Source organism: Trichosurus vulpecula, chromosome 4 (assembly GCF_011100635.1).
Source record: "Trichosurus vulpecula isolate mTriVul1 chromosome 4, mTriVul1.pri, whole genome shotgun sequence".
NCBI classification, from domain to species: Eukaryota; Metazoa; Chordata; class Mammalia; order Diprotodontia; family Phalangeridae; genus Trichosurus; species Trichosurus vulpecula.
The window spans coordinates 394,470,677-394,489,021 of NC_050576.1; positions in this window are offsets into that span (position 1 = coordinate 394,470,677).

Here is an 18,345-nt window from a genome sequence, read left to right on the forward strand (position 1 = left end):
CCTATTATGTGCCAGGCACTGTGATAAGTGCTTTACAAATATTCATCTCATATAATGATGATGATGATGATGGTGGTGGTGGTGGTGGTGGTGGTGGTAGTGATGATGATGATGAGAGCTAGCATTTATATAGCATCTGCTATGTGCCAGGAACTATGCTAAATGCTTTACAAATATTTATCTCATATAATGATGATGATGGTGGTGGTGGTGGTGGTGGTGGTGGTGGTGATGGTGGTGGTGGTGGTGGTGGTGATGATGATGGTGGTGGTGGTGATGGTGATGGTGGTGGTGGTGGTGATGATGGTGGTGGTGGTGGTGGTGGTGGTGGTGGTGGTGGTGGTGGTAGTGATGATGATGATGGTGGTGATGATGGTGGTGGTGGTGGTGGTGATGGTGGTGGTGGTGGTGGTGGTGATGATGATGATGATGGTGGTGGTGGTGATGATGGTGGTGGTGGTGGTGGTAGTGATGATGATGATGAGAGCTGGCATTTATATAGCATCTGCTATGTGCCAGGAACTGTGCTAAATGCTTTACAAATATTTATCTCATATTAATAAGAATAACTCATTAATAATAATCAGTGCTCAATATTCATCAATAATTATTATCATTATCATCATAGCTAGCATTTCTATATCACCTGCTATATGCCAGGCACATTTGATCCTTACAACAGCCCAAGGTGGTAGGAGCTATTTCCATTTTATAGTTGAGGAAATTAAAGTAGACAAAGGTTAAGTGATTTGCCCAAGGTCACACAGCTAGGCAGTGTCTGAAGCTGGATTCAAATTTAGGCCTTCCTGACTCCAGAGCCAGCTCACTATCTACCATGCCACCTCACTGCCTTTCATCTCTGTGGGCCCCGTTCTACATACATAACTCACATTGTCCTTGCCCTCTGCTCCTTTCGGCTGTTGGAATGTTCAAAGGGAATTCACAGCAAAGAAAGAATCTTCTACAAAACACCTTAAGCATTTCTCAGGAAAAGAGCAATAAAAATGGAGCAAAAAAATGAATGATAATAAAAGCAACACCATGCTGTATGCTGCAATTATCAAAGCACCCCAGGCAGATTCCACCAATTAAGAAAAGAGTCTGATGTATTCGAGAGGTTCTCAGGAGTTTTGTGACTTTAGGGGGAAAACGAGGATAATACACATCTGTGAAAAACAAAAGCTCCCGCGGTGTCCTGCAGTAGTTTGTGCTTCTGGGGACGATTTGAGGGCCCCAAATGCCAGGTTCATCATCTAACTCTTCACATCAGCTCCCTCAAGATGCGGCTTTTTAAATGCTAGCCCACACCTCCCTGAAATCTGTCAGCAAGATCCAGTTCTCCATACCAGTAATGAGACCCATTTTCCTGTGTCTTGGGGAAAATAGTCTCATTGTTTATAGCCATAACTTTGTACTCTAGTAATTAATACAGCCCAGCAAGACTCTAACATGAAATAACATGAAAAAATGGGCTTCAGAAAGCAGTGCAAATGGATAAATGAATGAATGAAAAAGCATTAATTAAGTGCTTACTGTGTGCCAAGAACTGCTAAGTGCCAGGGATACAAATAAAAAAATGAGACAGCCCCTGACCTCACAGAGCTTGGAAGGGATGGTGGACAATACATGCAAGGGAGTGGTGGCCAGGGAAATGGAGTTTGGGTCCGAGGAGTCATGCAGATGGTAAATTCATACACGGGAAAATGGATTGACACACTCTTTCCAGAAGCAATGGCTGTTGCCCATGCCTGGAACGTTCCTCTGCTTCACCTACTGACCTCCCTGACCCAAAATCCCCTCTTTTACTTGAGGCTTTCCTCAACCCTTCTTAATTCTAGTTCCTTCCCTCTATCAATTATTTCCTACTTATCCTATATATAGCTTGCTTCTCATATATTTGTTTGCATGTTGTCTCCACTATTAGAGTGTAAGCTCCTTGAGGGCAGGAAGCGTGTGCGTGCGTGTGTGTGTGCGTGTGTGTGTGTGTGTGTGTGTGTGTGTGTGTGTGTATCTGTGTGTGTGTGTATCTCTGTGTGTGTGTGTGTGTGTGTGTGTGTGTGTGTGTTGGGGAAAAGGCAAAAAGTGGCATGCCAAATGCAAAAATGGCTGAGGCGAACAGTCGGATCGGATGTGAAGTATGATCTGGTCTCAAGAGTGGCTAGATATAAGGGGCTAGGTAAATATGCACTCAACTAGTCAAGATAGTTCAAATGCATGATGAGAGTTCCAAAGTTGAGTGGATGAACTTCCCCAGGGACTGAAAGGCATGGTTTCTGGAGGTGCTGTTCCAGGATGGGTGGAGGGGAGTGGCAGAGCTGATGTCAAGGTGGCCAGGGTAGGTGCTGGATAGCATATGAAGCCAATCTGGAACCCCAATAAAAGAATCATAACAGTGTAGTAGAAGCCTAGAACCTCAACATAGAAGGGTACCTGGGAGGTTGCCTTGTCCAACTTTCCACCCAGTGCAGTGTTTCCCCACTATAAGATGCCTATCAAATCATTATTCCACCTTTACTTAAACACTTCTAGTGATGGGAAGCTCAATACCTCACAAATCCAACTCCATTTTTTTTAACATGGCTCTAGTCTTTGAAAAGGTTTCCCTTCTATTGGACCAAACTCTACATCTTTATAGGTTGTCCCCCAGGCCCTAGTTCTGTCTCTTGTCTCTTTTCTCTTCCATAGGATGACCCAAACAGCAATCATATCTCCTTTAACTCTCCCTCTTCTTTAGACTAACCATACGCAAATTTCTTCGACCACCTCTCCTATGACACAGCCTCCAGACCAGTCACCATTCTGGAGACCCTCCTCTGGGTACACAATTATTTGTCAATGTCCCTCTTAAAGTAGGTTGGTCAGAATCAAAGTCCAAGTGCATATGGACCAACACAGAGTTGAATAGGACTGCCCCTTGATACCCTGCTTCTATCAATGCAGCCTAAGGTTGTAGAAGCTTGGTTATTTTTTTTCCTTTCAGCAACCTCTTCACAGTACTGACTCATACTAAGCTTGTAGTCAAGTTAAACCAAAAACTCACCTTATATGATCTAAACCAGTCCCTTAATTTTACAGATGAGAAAGCTGAGGCCCAGAGAAGTTAAGCAATGTGTCCCACAGCTGCTTAGTGGGCAAGGCAAGACCACAACTCAGTTCTCTTGGTTTTTGAGAATCTTAATTCTGACTTAAAATATATTGTTCAATCATGTCCAACTCTTCAAGATGCCATTTGGAGTTTTTTTTGGCAAAGATACTGGAGTGGTTTGCCATTTTCTTTTCCAGTTCATTTGACAGATGAGGAAACTGAGGCAGAGTTAAATGACTTGCCCAGGGTCACACAGCTAATTAAGTATCTGAGGCCAGATTTGAACTCATGAAGATGAGCCTTCCTGACTTCAGGCCCAACTCTATCTGCTGCACCACCTCGCTGCCCTACAATATGGTACAGGATGTTGAAAACTTCAAGAGACCTTAGAGATCATCCAAACACAGTTGTTTTATAGATATAAATCATACCTGGGTCAGGCAAGCTAACCTAGCTGAAGCAGCAAGGTACTGTGAGGGAGAGGAGGCAGCATGTGCCAGGCAAGTCAAAGCTCTACCACCACCTTGACCACCATCTCTCCTCAGACCCTGATGGAGACATCCCAAGACTTTGAACCCAAAGAGCCTTGGGAAGAATACTGTTTCCAGCTCAGTGTCCTTAGACATCATACTGGGAAGCAACCCCTGTGAAGACATCTCTTGGCAACTATTCCTACAGGTGCTACAACCACATCTTTCATTCATGAGAAAACTTAAGCCTTGAGAAAAGTGACTTGCTTGAGGTCAGTCTTTCTGCCCCAGCTTTGTGTCATCCACAAATTTGATAAGCATATCTTGTACATATTCCTCTAAGTCATTGATAAAAAAAATAAGGAAGGAGCCCATTGCCAATCTTCTGGAGCTCACCTTACATATGGGAATCAATTTATTAATCCACCAGCATTCCATAGGTACAGTCCATCTGGCATGAATCTTGTACTACAGTCCAGTACAGTTTTCTTCATGGTTTCTTCGGAGAAGGAATAAGAAACTTTGTCAAATGCCTTTCAGGGTCTAGTATGTGTGATATCAAGGACATTCTCCTCAACCTACCTACCATTTTAGTGTCACCGTCAAAAAGGGAAATTAGGTTAATTTAGCGTGATTGGTTCTAGTGAATTTATGCTTCCCCTTAGTGATCATCACTTTATTAATAATTACAGCTTAGAGTTTTCCAGTGCCTTAAGGATGATGAAATATTTTCTTCATAATAAGCCTCTGGCGTAAGTAGTGCCAAGTGTTAACCCCATTTTGTAGATGGGAAAATTGAGGGTCAGAGAGATTTTGTGATTTGCCCAGGAACACACAGGTAAGTGTCAGTGCTGGTTGCAAATTGAAAATTTCTGGCTCTGAGGCCAGTTCTCTTTTTACTAGCCCACATATCATCTCCTCACCTTCTTTTCAAAGTGCTCATAGTCCCTTTGGGGGCAGCTAGGTGTCACAGAACACTGGTCCTAGAGTCAGGAAGACCTGAGCTAAAGTCAGCCTAAGACACTTGGAAGCCATGTGACTCTGGGCAAGTCACTTAACCCTGTTTGCCTAGTTTCCTCATCTGTAAAATGAGCTGGAGAAGGAAATCGCAAACCGCTCCAGTATCTTTGCCATGAAAACCCCAAGTGGGGTGACAGAGTGGGACACAACTGAAAACAACTGAATGACAGCAACAACATCCTTGAAGAGATTCCATTGGTCTAATAGAAAGAATAATAGACTGGGGGTCAAGAGACCCAAGTATTACTCCAGGTTCTGATACCACCTAGCTGTATGATCCCGGGCAAGTCACTTAACTCTACCCCAGTTTCCTCTTCTGTAAAATGAGCTGGAGAAGGAAATGGCAAACCACTCTAGTATCTCTGCCGAGGAAACTCCAAATAGGGTCATGAAAAGTCAGTCATGATTAAAAATGACAGAACATCAACAAAACAGACCTTAATACCTTATCATAAGTTTTTTCAAATTTATTTACTTATTTATTGGTGAGCAACAATGAGCTCAACCATCTAAAAAGCTCTGGAATGCATCCTTTCTCCCCCTTTTGAAAATTGATACATTTTCCTGCCCCCAGTCCTGCTCTACTAGTCCATTTCCTCAAGGATTAGCATATCTACTAGTTCTCCCAGAACCCTCAGCCGCAATTTGTCTGGTCTTGGAGACTTAAGCTCCTATAAAATAGCTAAGCGCTTTTTTGTGATTTTTTTCTTGCATATATCATGGTCTTTAGTTTCCTCTCTGCTAATTTGTTGAGGTATTCAGTAGGAGAACCATATTCACTAACAGAGAAGGTTGGAAGCAGACTAGAAAATTGACTATCCCACCTTCTCTCTGGTTCATTTCAATTTAGGAAGCGTTTAACTGCCCCCTCTATACCTCTGTACTCACACCATGCATGTGCCCCATGTGGCAGGACTCTCTCCTTCTTGCTAGGAATATACTTTTTAAAAGCCTTTTGTATTACCTTTATCAGTTTTTTGAAAACCTCAGCTTTTTCTGGGCTTTACAGGTTGGGGAATTTTTTTTCCTTTTTGACACATTTCTAATAGGGCCACAGTCATCTAAACCTATTTCCCTGACCTCAGGAGAAAGCCAAATATAAATTGTACCAAAGAAATAAGACTATTTTTTAAACACCTTCCCTTCACAGAATGAGATTCCATAGCCAACTTGTATAAATTCATCTTAGCACTTAGGCCCCTCCACTCTCTTTAAAGTGCATTGGACATATTCTGTGCATTCAGCACATTCTCTAAAAATATATGAGCAAATCCTTGTTTATATATACTTAATTCTTTATTCAGTTTCAGATCATCAGTCGCCAAAGGCAGTTTTCAAAGGAAGGAATCCAAGTTATCAACAAACATGATAAAAATGCTCCGAATCACTATTAATTAGAGAAATGCAAATTAAGGCAATCTGAGTTTCCTCATCAAGCCCATCAGATTGGCAAGGATTATTAAAAAAAAGCAAAATGACAGTTGTTAGAGGGGCTGAAGGAAAATAGACACATAAATGCACTGTTGATGGAGCTATGAATTGGTCTATCCACTTGAAAGGGTCAAGATAAAAATTGAGGGAAATTGAGGCCCAAAGGCCTGAGCATGATCAATTTATTAGGAAGGCTAGCAATTGCCAATAAAAGGGATCCATGGCCTCTCAATAACCAAAAACCCACCAGACAAAGCAGGTCTTTTACAATTGGTTGCATAAGTTGCCAGAAGTGGTCCAGTGATGCAAACTAAACTAAGACTATGATTGGTCACACGCCAATGAAGGGTGGGCTTTGTTTGGCTTGACTCAGAGCAGGATTTCCATAACCGAGGGCAAGAAGGAAAACACAGAGTTGACTCACATCCCCTGGAAAGTCTCATGGCAGGCAAACATCCTATGACCATACTGACTCATTTTTTCTTTCCCCCTCTTCCCTTCCAAAAACTTACTGATTTTGAATCTTTGTGGTCAGGCTGTAATCCCTAGAAATAGGGACGTTAAACTCTTACAGACTCTACCACTAAGGCCTATACAATCAAGCCCAAATGTGATCCATAAGTATTAACACACTGATTAGGTACAAATTTTCAATCAATAATTAATAAATAATACAAAATAAGTGCAGTATCAGTTTTCAATTTCCCAAAAACAATTGGGAACTATGTCCCAAAAGTTATTACACTGGTCATACTGTACGACCCAGTAACTAGGGCTATGCTCCAAAGAAATCAAAGAAAGGAGAAAAGGACTCATATTTATAAAATTACTTATCTCAGATCTTTTGGTAATAGCAAAAAGAACGGGAAATTAAAGGGGGTGCTCATCTATTGGAGAATTTTTAAAAAGCTTTAAAAAAAACATGGCATATCAACATAACGGAATATTATTGTGCCATAAGAAATGACCAAATAGAACGTTTTAGAGAAGACTAGGAGAACTTATATGGACTGAGGTAGAGTGAAGTAAGCAGAGAGAGAAGAACAAGTTACACAATAAAAATAGCATCATAAAGTAAAACAACTTTGGAAAACTTAAGAGCTCTGATTAACACAACGACCACAATGCCCAAGATCTGAAGATGAAGCATGCTACCCACTTCCTAACTGAAAGGTAATGGACTCCAGTTGCTGAATGGGACATACATTTTTGAATAAGGCCAATGTGGGAATTTACTTCACTTAACTATCCATATTCGTTATGAGGCTTTTCTATATCTTTTGTTCAATATGGAGGAGATAGTAAGAGAAAGAAAATTGTTAGTAGAAAAAAAAAGGTTTGGTTTTTTTTTTAAAGAAAAACCTTTAGATTATTATACAAAAGGAAGTTTTTATATCCTTTATAAAGACATTTTAAATCAATTTTTTGAAAAAGTACAATCCCCAACAAATTTATAATTAACCCACGAACCCCTCTCCTTCCCCTCCCCCACAAAAGATATAGGTTAATAAAATCAGTGAATTTCACATCATTCCTTTTCCCTCATCTTAAGGGCCTGGCCCTTTGCACTATTTTAATGACATTGAGACTAAGTATTGGACCCGTGATACAACTGGGTAATCCCTGAATAGGGAAACACCCATTCTCAATAGCTGGGTGTTCATCAATACAAATAATGAATCCCTCAAAGTAGTAGCATTATTTGAAATCACAAGGCATATTTCCATTGGACTGGGACCAATTACCATGTTTTATATCATTATAACTTCGAATAGTGTGAATTTGAATACATGAAACCACTTGAAGATATTCATTACTCACATTAATCAGGTCACAGATGCAGAGCCAACATTAAGTCTTAGAGAGCTTCCTAAAGCATTAAGAAATTAAGACATTTGTCTAGGATCCCATAGCTAGCACGTGACAGAAACAGAACTTCAATGTAGATCTTCCTGGCTTTTTGTGGGTAGATCTCTACTCACCATGCAACACTGTCTCTCTGTTGAGCATCCACTCTCAAAATGTGTGAAAGAAGATAAGATAGCCCACAGACAGAAATAATTGAGTGCACTATTACTATGCAAATAAAGAAGCCATTAAGAGAATATCAATAACTACTGGTCCACGTGTCTACTTTGTCATCTCTACAAACTCTTTATTGGAAAAATCCATACAACCATCAAGGTCATCCTTGATGAGACTATGAGGAGGGAACAGGCTGGCTTTGGCAAATAATTCATAGCAGACCACAGCTTTACAGTCATACTATTAACTGTAAGATACTGAGAATTCAAGATTCCATTGTGCTCATTGTTTGTTGACTTTTTTAAAAAGCGTTTGATTCAGTAGAGTAAAATATGGCCTTACAGGCCTCCTTCCAATAAGATGTTTCTTATCCCACGCATGTCAGGACAATTCAAAATTTCTTGAAAGATGTACCAATACAGATAATTTTGACAATCTTCAAATTATATGTAGAAAGAGAGGAATAAAACATGGGAACATGCTCACCAGAAATGTTTGTTAGAAGTCCAGTGCAGAGTTCAAATGGAAGAATGTCCCAGAGATGGTGAGATTCTTCAAAAGCTCTTCTCTACAGATGGCTTATGCTGATTCCCCCCAGACCTTTGTATTGGAGAGTCTCCTCAATGAGATCAGTAATCATGCAAAAGGGTTCAACCTAACTATCCACACAGGAAAGACCAAGCGGATAAAGATTGCCTATTTTCCAGACTCTGACACGATAGTGTATGATACTGGTGGTCCATCAGTACATATATCTTGAAGAAATTGGGCTACATTGCACTTAGGAAATTACCACATTCATTAATCCCAAATTTCTCCATGAAGCAAAGTCCCTATTTTTTAAATACCAAAATTAATTCATTGATGCAAAAATGAACACTGTGGATTATACAACAGTCAATGAAGAGATATGTGGCATATAGATATAAATTTCAGCATGTCATGATAAATTATGTACTTAAAGTGGCCTAAACGACACCACAAGAGATATATGACTGGAAAAGTATATGAGTTGGTCATATTGCAAGAATGAAGGATAACAGATGGCTATTGATACCTACATAATATCTAGAAGGAAGCCCCACCATGTTTGCTCCAATGCCTGCAAGGTTGATTTATGGGGAGGACACAGGCAAGAATAACACAGCATGAGAAGGTACAGATGAATGTTTTCTGGTCTGAACTAATGGAGTAAATATTCACATTGATAAAAATCATAACCCCACCAAAGTATAGAAGTAAAATTTTCTATTTTCTGAATCTAATTTTTCTTTTGCATTTTGACAAATTCTGGTTATGCTCTAGGAGGAGAAAAAGATTAGGCAATATCTGTGGCTTCTTCTTAAATTTCACTGCTAAAATATCCTTTAACTTTTTTAAACTTGTAGATAAGAAAACAATGATTTTTTATTCATTTAAATGTAACTTCTCTCCCTCCCTTGAAGTTCCCATCTCATATGGGGAGGAGAATGATGGCACATGTCTAATGCTAAAGAAGAAACAGGGCCTGCCAAGGCAGGGATTTCCATAGACAGGAAGAGCCTTAGGGGGGGAAAATGACTATAGGAAGGGAAGAAACTTGTTTCTGGCCTTACTGCTCTTTGCCATGGTAAGCCTTTGATGGCAAGGGTAAAAAGAAGACCTAGAGAGGAGTAGTGATGTCCATGGCAGTAGGATGCTAGAGGTATGGTATGGTCAGCAGCTGGCAATGGGCAGAGGTAACATCACCATGCAGCTGGGAATCAAGCTCTGGACTCTACTGAGTCTCTGAGATGTAGTGATCTTGTCTGTAAAATGACACAGTTGGACTAGATGACTTTTAAGATTGCTTGTAACTCCAAATCTATATTCCTACACTCTGAACTGTATTTCTTTAAGCTTCTGAATTTTTCCAGGGCTTACCTAAAGATAACAGAGAGGTTTGAGTCTGAGCACAAGAACTATTCTTTAAACTCTCAGGTTTTGGGGGCTACCCAAAGACTGACAGGCTTTGAACTGCTTGGTCTGGGAGGAGCCATGGGTGCACAATACATGTGGTGGTAGTTGAATATATTTGGTTTTATTTCTTTCTTTCTACAGCCATACGGAAAGTCTTGCATATAACTGTGTTGTGCTTATGTAACTAACTCCAGTGGAAGACTCAGAGAAAAGGAAGAAGGCAATTTCCCTTCAGTGGGTAAGGGCATAATGATCCATTAAAAAGATGGAGCTAGAAGACAGAAATAGCCACCTTTCTCTGAGCCACAGAGAGTTTAGCTTAGTCTGAAAGAGTCCTTTGATGTTAGATAGAGGGTATACCTCTGGGGTAAGCATATGCTTGATAGTCTGGTCCTTTTTGTTGAACAGATTTAGAAAAGTGATTAGTAGTGTCTTCATTGGTTAAAAAAAATTAATGCTACCATTTTAAAAAGTTTTTCAGTGTGATACCATAAAGAAAAAAGCACAATACAAACTATAAGTAAAGGAGAATAAAATCTTAATGTCTAAGATTTCCCCGAAGCATCTGAACTTACCAGTGAGAGTAGTTCTAGTGAAGGCAAACCAGGAGCAGTCTTCCCTGAGCTCGTGGGTATTGTCCTAATATGGCTGACTACCTCAGGGCAGAGCTAAGTAGCAGGACAGCTTTGACCAGACCAAGGACTCTATGTCCCATCTTAGAACAATGCCTCCTGTTGGCCAGCCAAAGAAAACAACCAAGCTTGCAGGGCTTGACATAGGGATAAAATACAAATCACTGGGCCTGCATTCTATAGTAATCACAATATGCTTATTATCATTTGCAGTTTTTAATGTAGATTCGTATCTGCAGTGGAAATATGTATTGTCAAAACAAAAACAGAAGCATTTTTTGAATTATTTTTTAAAATAGCTTTGCCCCTGGAACCATTCAAAAAAACACTGGGAAGATTTTTGAAGCCTACTATTGGTCCATGGACCATGTTTTGAGAAGCACTGCTTTGGCCAAAAGGAAGAAATTGTTGATTGTAAGGGTGATTAATGACTAAGATCTCATACCGAAGACAATTGTGAATCCATCTGGACTAGAGGCTTTTTCCCCCCTTGGTAGTTTCTTTATAGCTTGTTTAGTTTCCTTTTCTGAAACTGGATTGTTTGAGATTGGTGTTCTGTTAATTTGCATATTTTATATTTTTATAGACAATTCTCCACATCTTGCAAATTTTAAGTCTTGCTGGCATATAATTATGTATCATCGATTGTGATTCTTTTAGACAATGTCTTTGCTGTTGCAACTTCACCTGTTTCATTTTAAATTTTGGTAATTTGACTATCCTCACTCTTCTTTTTAAACAGATTATGTAAAGGCTTATCAGTGCTGTTACTCTTTTCAAAGAACCCACTTTTAGTTTTATTTATTAATTCTATAGGCTTTTTGTTTTTCCAATCATCTATTTCTTCTCTAATTTTCAAGATTCTCTCTATTGTGTTTGTTTTGACCTATTTGCTGATTTTCTTATTTTTAATTATATATCTGGTTCAATAATCTTCTCTGTTTCTGTTTTGTTAATATATTTTCTCAGAGTCATAATTTATCCTCTGAGGATTGATTTAGCTACATCCCAGACATTTTGATATGTTGGCTCCTCATGATCATTCTCTTTCATATAGTTATCAATTATTTATATGATTTGTCCATTGATTCAGGATGTCATTAAGTCACCATGTAGGTATGTATCTTTTGTTCATGCTCCCTATATTAATTAATGTTTTTATTGCATTATGTTCTGTGTGAGACAGAGGTGCTCAGTAGGCAAAGTCAATCTTGGAACAAGGAAGACTGAGGTTCAAATCTTACTGATAATATGTACTGGTTTTGAGAATCTGGACGAATTATTGAACCTTGCAGTGTTTTAGGCAGTCCTCTAAAACAATACGTTGCAGAAAAGATGCCGGTGAGTGGTAGGTATTGGTAGGTAAGCTGCCTTACCCAGGAATTCCTCATGCCAGAGAAATCTCATGCCCAGTCCCTCTTCCTATGGTATATAAAGGATATGTTTAGTACTTCAGTCACTACAGAGCCTGGCCATGTTATTTATAATATAGAATAGTAGAGCACAGGACTGGGAATTAAGAGACATGGGTTCAAATCTTCTCTTATGGGCATAACATGGGTATAATACTTTTAACTTCTCAAAGCCTCATTTTCTTGGGGAGGCGTCATGGTGTAGTAGATAGAATGTAAGATTTCAAGTCAGAGAACACGGGTTTGAATTCTGGCTTTGACATTCAGTAATTGTGTCAAGTCAAGTCACTTCTGTGGGTCTTGGTTTCTTCATCTATAAAATGAGGGATTTGTAGTTAGATTATCTCCCAGAGAAACAGCTCTAGATCTATGAGCCTCTGATCTCCAGGTAACTTTATCCCCCATACATTTTCATTTCATATCATCATTGTTCATTCTTCATTTTCATTCATCATGGGGTGATGTCACAGTTCTTGTGAGTGAATTGGACTTAAGTGAGGCAGAGTTGCTTAAAATCATCAGCCTCACTCTCTCTTCCAAAGTCATTGAAGTCCAGTGGGAAGACAAAAGTCAAGACAACTGGCAATGGCCTGGGATGCAGCAGATGACTCTGGCAGCTTCAATGTCTGACCAAGCTCTAAGTGCTCTACAGAACCTGCTTCAGCCACCTTCATGGCTGTTAGAACAAACTGTTCTCATCTGCCCAACCTGCTGGGGGAAGTCTTCACATGCTTCACCCTCCTAACCCACCAGTGAGTTTGAAGTCCGTCAGTTTTCCTCAACTTGGTTTGGCCTCTCTGCCAAGATGGTTTTACTGGGGTGTGGCTCCTTGGAGCCATCATTATGTATGTGTATGTGTGTGTACACTATAGACATATATATGTATATGTGTACATACATGTAGATATGTATATATCTATACTATGTATACATACATTATATATAGTATTGTTGCCTATGTATGTGTGTGCAGTTATATATGTATGTAACATATAATATATGCATACATATATGTCTATGTACACATACATGTTTGTATGTATGTATAGATACATTACTTTCAAGACTGCCCTATTTGTCTATGCTTCCTTCTGGACTTTCTTCTGCTCTCTTCTGTGATTTGCAAAACATATTTCAATGGCCCACTGTTTTCCATCATCACTTTTGTTAATCTCCCTTCCTCCACAGCATCCCTAATTAAAAACTGAAAGAAAAAAGGAGACCCTCATAACAAATAAATATAATCAAATAAATCCACACAGTGTGTTAACAAGTATTTATCTCATTCCACCCCTTGAATCCATCACCTCTCTTTTAAGAGATGCGTAACATACGTCATCATAAGTGTTCTGGAGGCACGTTTGGTCACTGCATTGACCTGAGTCCTCAAGTCTTCCAAAGCTGTTTTTCTTTACAATGTTGTTATTCTTTTACAAATAATTCTCCTTGTTCTGCTTACCTTAGTCTGCATTCCTTCATACTATCTAGACCAGTGATATCAAATTCAAATAAAACCAATCCCTGATGAAGCGTATTGACTTAGGAAGCCACAAATTAACATTATCTATCATCTATTGTATTATTATTTATTTTGTTAAATATTTTCCAATTACATTTTAATCTGGTTCTGGCTTCACACAGAAATATTGCCAGCCCCCTCAACTGGCCAGGAGTTTGACACTTCTGATCTAGAGTATATTTCACCCTATTTACAAATGGTCACTCCCATTTTGACATGGATTTCATGATGGCACTCTACTGTTAATAAGAATGCAATTGTTTACCCACTGATTTATTGACTACTACTTACAATCAAGAAGAATTTCTATTTGGTTGTCTGGCCAAGTATCAGTATCTTTGTCTTCTGTGGAAGAGAATTTAGCCACTAGAGAGCAATGGGGTCCCATGCATACAAGAAAGTGCTGAGGTTCCTCCCAGTAAAGTACTGTCAGCCACGCCCACACTAAGTGGGCGGACAGGTAGCATACTAAGTGAAGAATGAAAACTTTTGGCTGGGTAGTTAATCAATTGTACCCTCTTCTGCTGTCTTCTCATTGGAGGCAGGCGTGCATGTGAGTGTGTGTGTACACGCACATAATTGCCAGCAGGAAAGCTGGTGTTTGTTCATTAGCCAACTTTCTATAGGTAATTATTGGGCTGAATGACTGGATCTTTTTTTCCTTCTACTGTATGAATGAAAGCAAGTAGCAGGTGTTTTAGATCCCTTATCTGGCAGCTCTTCCTGTGTCTCTCTATTAACTATTTAAAAAAATTTTTTCCCAGGAAGAGGTGGAGCTTCTGGTCTGGTCGAAGGTCAATGGCGATCAGCATCTTGTGGTCCTTCATTCCTGCTGCAACCCTCACAGCATTAGGGCCTCCAGTGGCTAGTCTGAAGAAGAAAGCCAACCTCAACCAAGGGACAGTCAGCGAGGGAAAGAAAACTCCAAAATTTAAAAAGGTTCAACTAGTAATTTGATGCAAGATCAAAAGATAGGACAGTAAGTGGCAGGCTCTTTCTTCCCTAACCCTGGGGATATACAAGCAGTGCTGGAAATTCTCCAGATATAACTCAGAGACTGCCTGGGACCAGGCAGGCATAATACAGAGGGTGAGTTTGGAGCTGCCCAGCTACGTACACGAAAGAAAAAGGAAAGAGAATGTTCAAAGAATACAGGTCTGTGGATGATGAATGTGGAAGGATGTGGAGGGACATGGGGGGCCTCATATCCTGTTGTGAGATACCAGGCTAGATCTCCATGACTCCAGGGCCTAGAAATTTAGATGAGTCCCCATCTGGACTCCAACAAGAATACTCCATTCCTCTGTGAGTACTCAGACTCATCCTTGGTCCCACCTTAAAAGCTATGAATCTCTTTGCACATAAACTCTGCTACAGCAAGACCCAAGAACAGCAGAAGTGCACAGGTGGCTGCCCTATGGCAGAATTAAAGGGGTGCCTAATTCCTCCTCCACACTTTCCCTGCCTCCAAGGCTCCATTTACTTCTATCAGATCATTATTATTCTTTGCAGTGGGAATAGGGGAAATCCTTGTCCTAGTCCTAGTCCTAATTATACTAAGGAGGGTTCTGTGAGTGTGGTTTCAGTGTAGGGAGAAATCAAACTCAAGGTTAAGCAGCTCACTCTCTCCGTTTATGGTGGAGAAAGAAAGGTGGAATAGGTACCAACACAGGGATGGGGTCTGAGGGACCCTGGAAAGGTCCCTCTCATTTCCACAGTACTTGAATGCAGTGGGGGGATTCAAATGAATTAACAACAGGTTCTCCACAGACCTGAGCCAAGGCGCTGCCCCCGCTGCTGATGTGGCAGGCACAGGCCCCAACCACGCTAACAACAGGTTCACGGAACTCAACCTAAAATTAGGTACTGGTTCTAGTGAACCAGTGTGAACCGGCTGAATCCCACCACTGCTTGGAAGTTCATAAAATACTTTCCTCCATAGGCAGTACAAGTCTGGTTATCTCCATTTTACAGATGAGGAAACTGAGACCTAGCAAGCTTAAGTGGCTTATCCAAGGTTACATAGGTAGTGTCAAAGGTGTCATTTGAACCCAGATCCTTTCATGCCAAATCTATCAGTATTTCCACTGTACCACATTACTTCCCGATTATGAACTACAACAAAACTATACCCTTTGAACTGTTTGGTGGAATAATGAAGCCTAATCAAAGTATAAATTGTTGTCAATAAGACGATGCACTACCCTCCCCTGCAGGGGGACATGAACAGAGGGGATATGATCTGGATCCAAAGGATTAAATTTCTAACGCAATTTCAATTCATTTGTTCATTCAAACATTTATTTAACATCTATAATGCAGGGATGTGTAAGACACGACCAACACCCCTAAAGAACTTGCTCCAGTATAATAACGTAAGGAAACAAAAAGCTTTTTTGCTGATCCCCCAAAAGCCTCAGAGCAACAGGATTTTGCTTCAGACAGATAAGAATAATAAAGACAGGAGTCCTGGCTAATTGGGTAGAGAACATGGACCTTGTCTTCATAGCTTATCTTTTTTTCTGGCTCAATTTCTCTCACTTGCTAAACCAGAAACTAGCACTACCTAACTCTAAGTGAGATAGATATCTAGAATTGAGATTTATGATCTCTGCCCAGGCAGGAGGTTGAAAAGAAAAGATCTAATCTTAGCCTGGGGACACTCTTATGCCAGGCTTTTGTTAGGTGGCTATGGTGGTTGTGACTAAAGAGCTCACCACTGAGGAATTTCTAATATCTATCCATCAGTAAATATTCACTAAGTGTCTACAATGTGCCAGGCACTGTGCAATCACTGGAGAGAGAGGGAGAGAGAGAGACAGAGACAGAGAGAGACAGAGAGAGGGAGGAAAGGAAGGAAAGAGAAAGAGAGAGAGAGAGAGAGAGAGAGAGAGAGAGAGAGAGAGAGAGAGAGAGAGATGGAGAGAGAGAGATGGGGATGGGAAATATTTAACAAAAATAAATAAAAATACAATAACATAGATAACATTAACAAGTAGTTTTTTTAAACTCAATATGCAGCTCCCAAGGATCCTTATTTAGGGTTTATTGGTCTTCCTGTTATATGTTTGATACCACTGCTATAGACTACAGAGGGTTAAGAGCTGCCAAAATCGTAAGTGTTGGGTTCACTACACTGACCCTCCAGTTAGCTGAATCAGAGTCTAAAAAGGATAAGGAGGAAAATTTTAAAGGAAAAGACAAAAGTGATAAATGAGATTCTTTCCCAGTTGGCATAAACCTAAAGTAAATCTTCACCATTACTTAATGAACCAGTTGGCTTTCACTTACAGTAGATTTTCACAAATACACTCGGACTTCCCTAGAAATGTCATGCTAAGGAGGAATTCAGCCTAAGCTTACACACAGAATCATCTAGAGTTGTACTTTTCAATAAGACTTAACCAGAGCATTAGATATCCCAAGGTGGTGTATAGGATGATGGGTGGGCTTGGGCAACCTGGGTGATTTTAAATTCTGCAGACAGATAAACAATATGTAAAGCAAACAAAGGGTTATCATTTGTGAAGTGAAAAAAGAACATCAAAAACATCTAGGGAGAATTTAGATAAAGGAAGAATTTTTGAAGAGTTGTTTGCTGTAGTAAAGTATCCAACACAATAAGCCTTAAGTCATTTACTCATCACTCCATTTCAAGAAACCCTAAGAAGAAAAATCAAGTAATAAGTCTATGAAGAAGTGATTGCAATTTGCCTTTACTTATTTAATTTTTGTCCGATTGCAAAAGGAATTTGTTGATGGTTTGTTTTTTATTAAAGAGGCTGGGCAGACTTTCAATATATCTGCTCCAGAATGGTGGGGCTGGCTTGGTAAATACCAACAAGTTTTCAAGATGTTGAACATTTTTGTGAGTCTGTGGACTTTTGAGAATAAAGTATGAATTTAAGACAGATTCTCTTCCACCAGTTAGTACCCTAGAAGTCATCTAGTCCATTTCCCCCACTTTACTGATCAGGAAACTGAAACCCAAGGGGTTTAGTTATTTGTTCAAGATCACAAAGTTAGTCAGTAGCAGAGTCAGAATTGGAATTCAGGTTCACAGTTGTAAGCTCAGCATTCCAAAGTCCATGCTCCTCACACTGCACATTGTACAGATGTTCTTCAAGGTTTTTGCCACCACCAATTTTCTCATATCCCCTATATTTTATCACTTGAACAGGAAGAAAAACCACACAGCATCTCGATGAGTTAATTCAATCAAACACATGCTTATTGATGACTGATATTTTCAAAGAGCTAAATGGAGTAGTGGAGAGAGTGCCAGGCCTAGAGTCAGGAAGACCCGTGTTCGTGAATTCAAATACGGCCTCAGGTACTTACTAGCTTACTAGCACTTAACCCTGTTTGCCTCAGTTTCCTCATCTGTAAAATGAGCTGGAGAAGAAAATGGCAAGCTACGTCAGTATTTGCCAAGAAAACCCCAAATAAGGTCACAAAGTGTTGGACACCACTGGAAACAATTGAACAACTTAGTTTATGCAAAGAGTCCCCTAATACTGTATTTTTTTTTAAATTCCCCTCCACCTGGGCCTCTATCAGGGAGAACGCAGTTTAATGAAGAGAAATAAGATAAAGACAAAGACAATACAAAGAGAAGTGGGAAAATACATAAAAGTGGTACAAATAAAAGGTGGTATGAGTTCAGAGGGATCACTTTAGTCTGAGAGGAGCCTAATCAGTTCCTTCCTCAACTGGGCAAGCTGTTTGTGTGGGTGGAGTTGGGGGGGCGGAGGCGGAGGCGGAGGTTGGAGTGTTTATAGAGAATACTATGCTATGGAAGAAAAAAGATCCT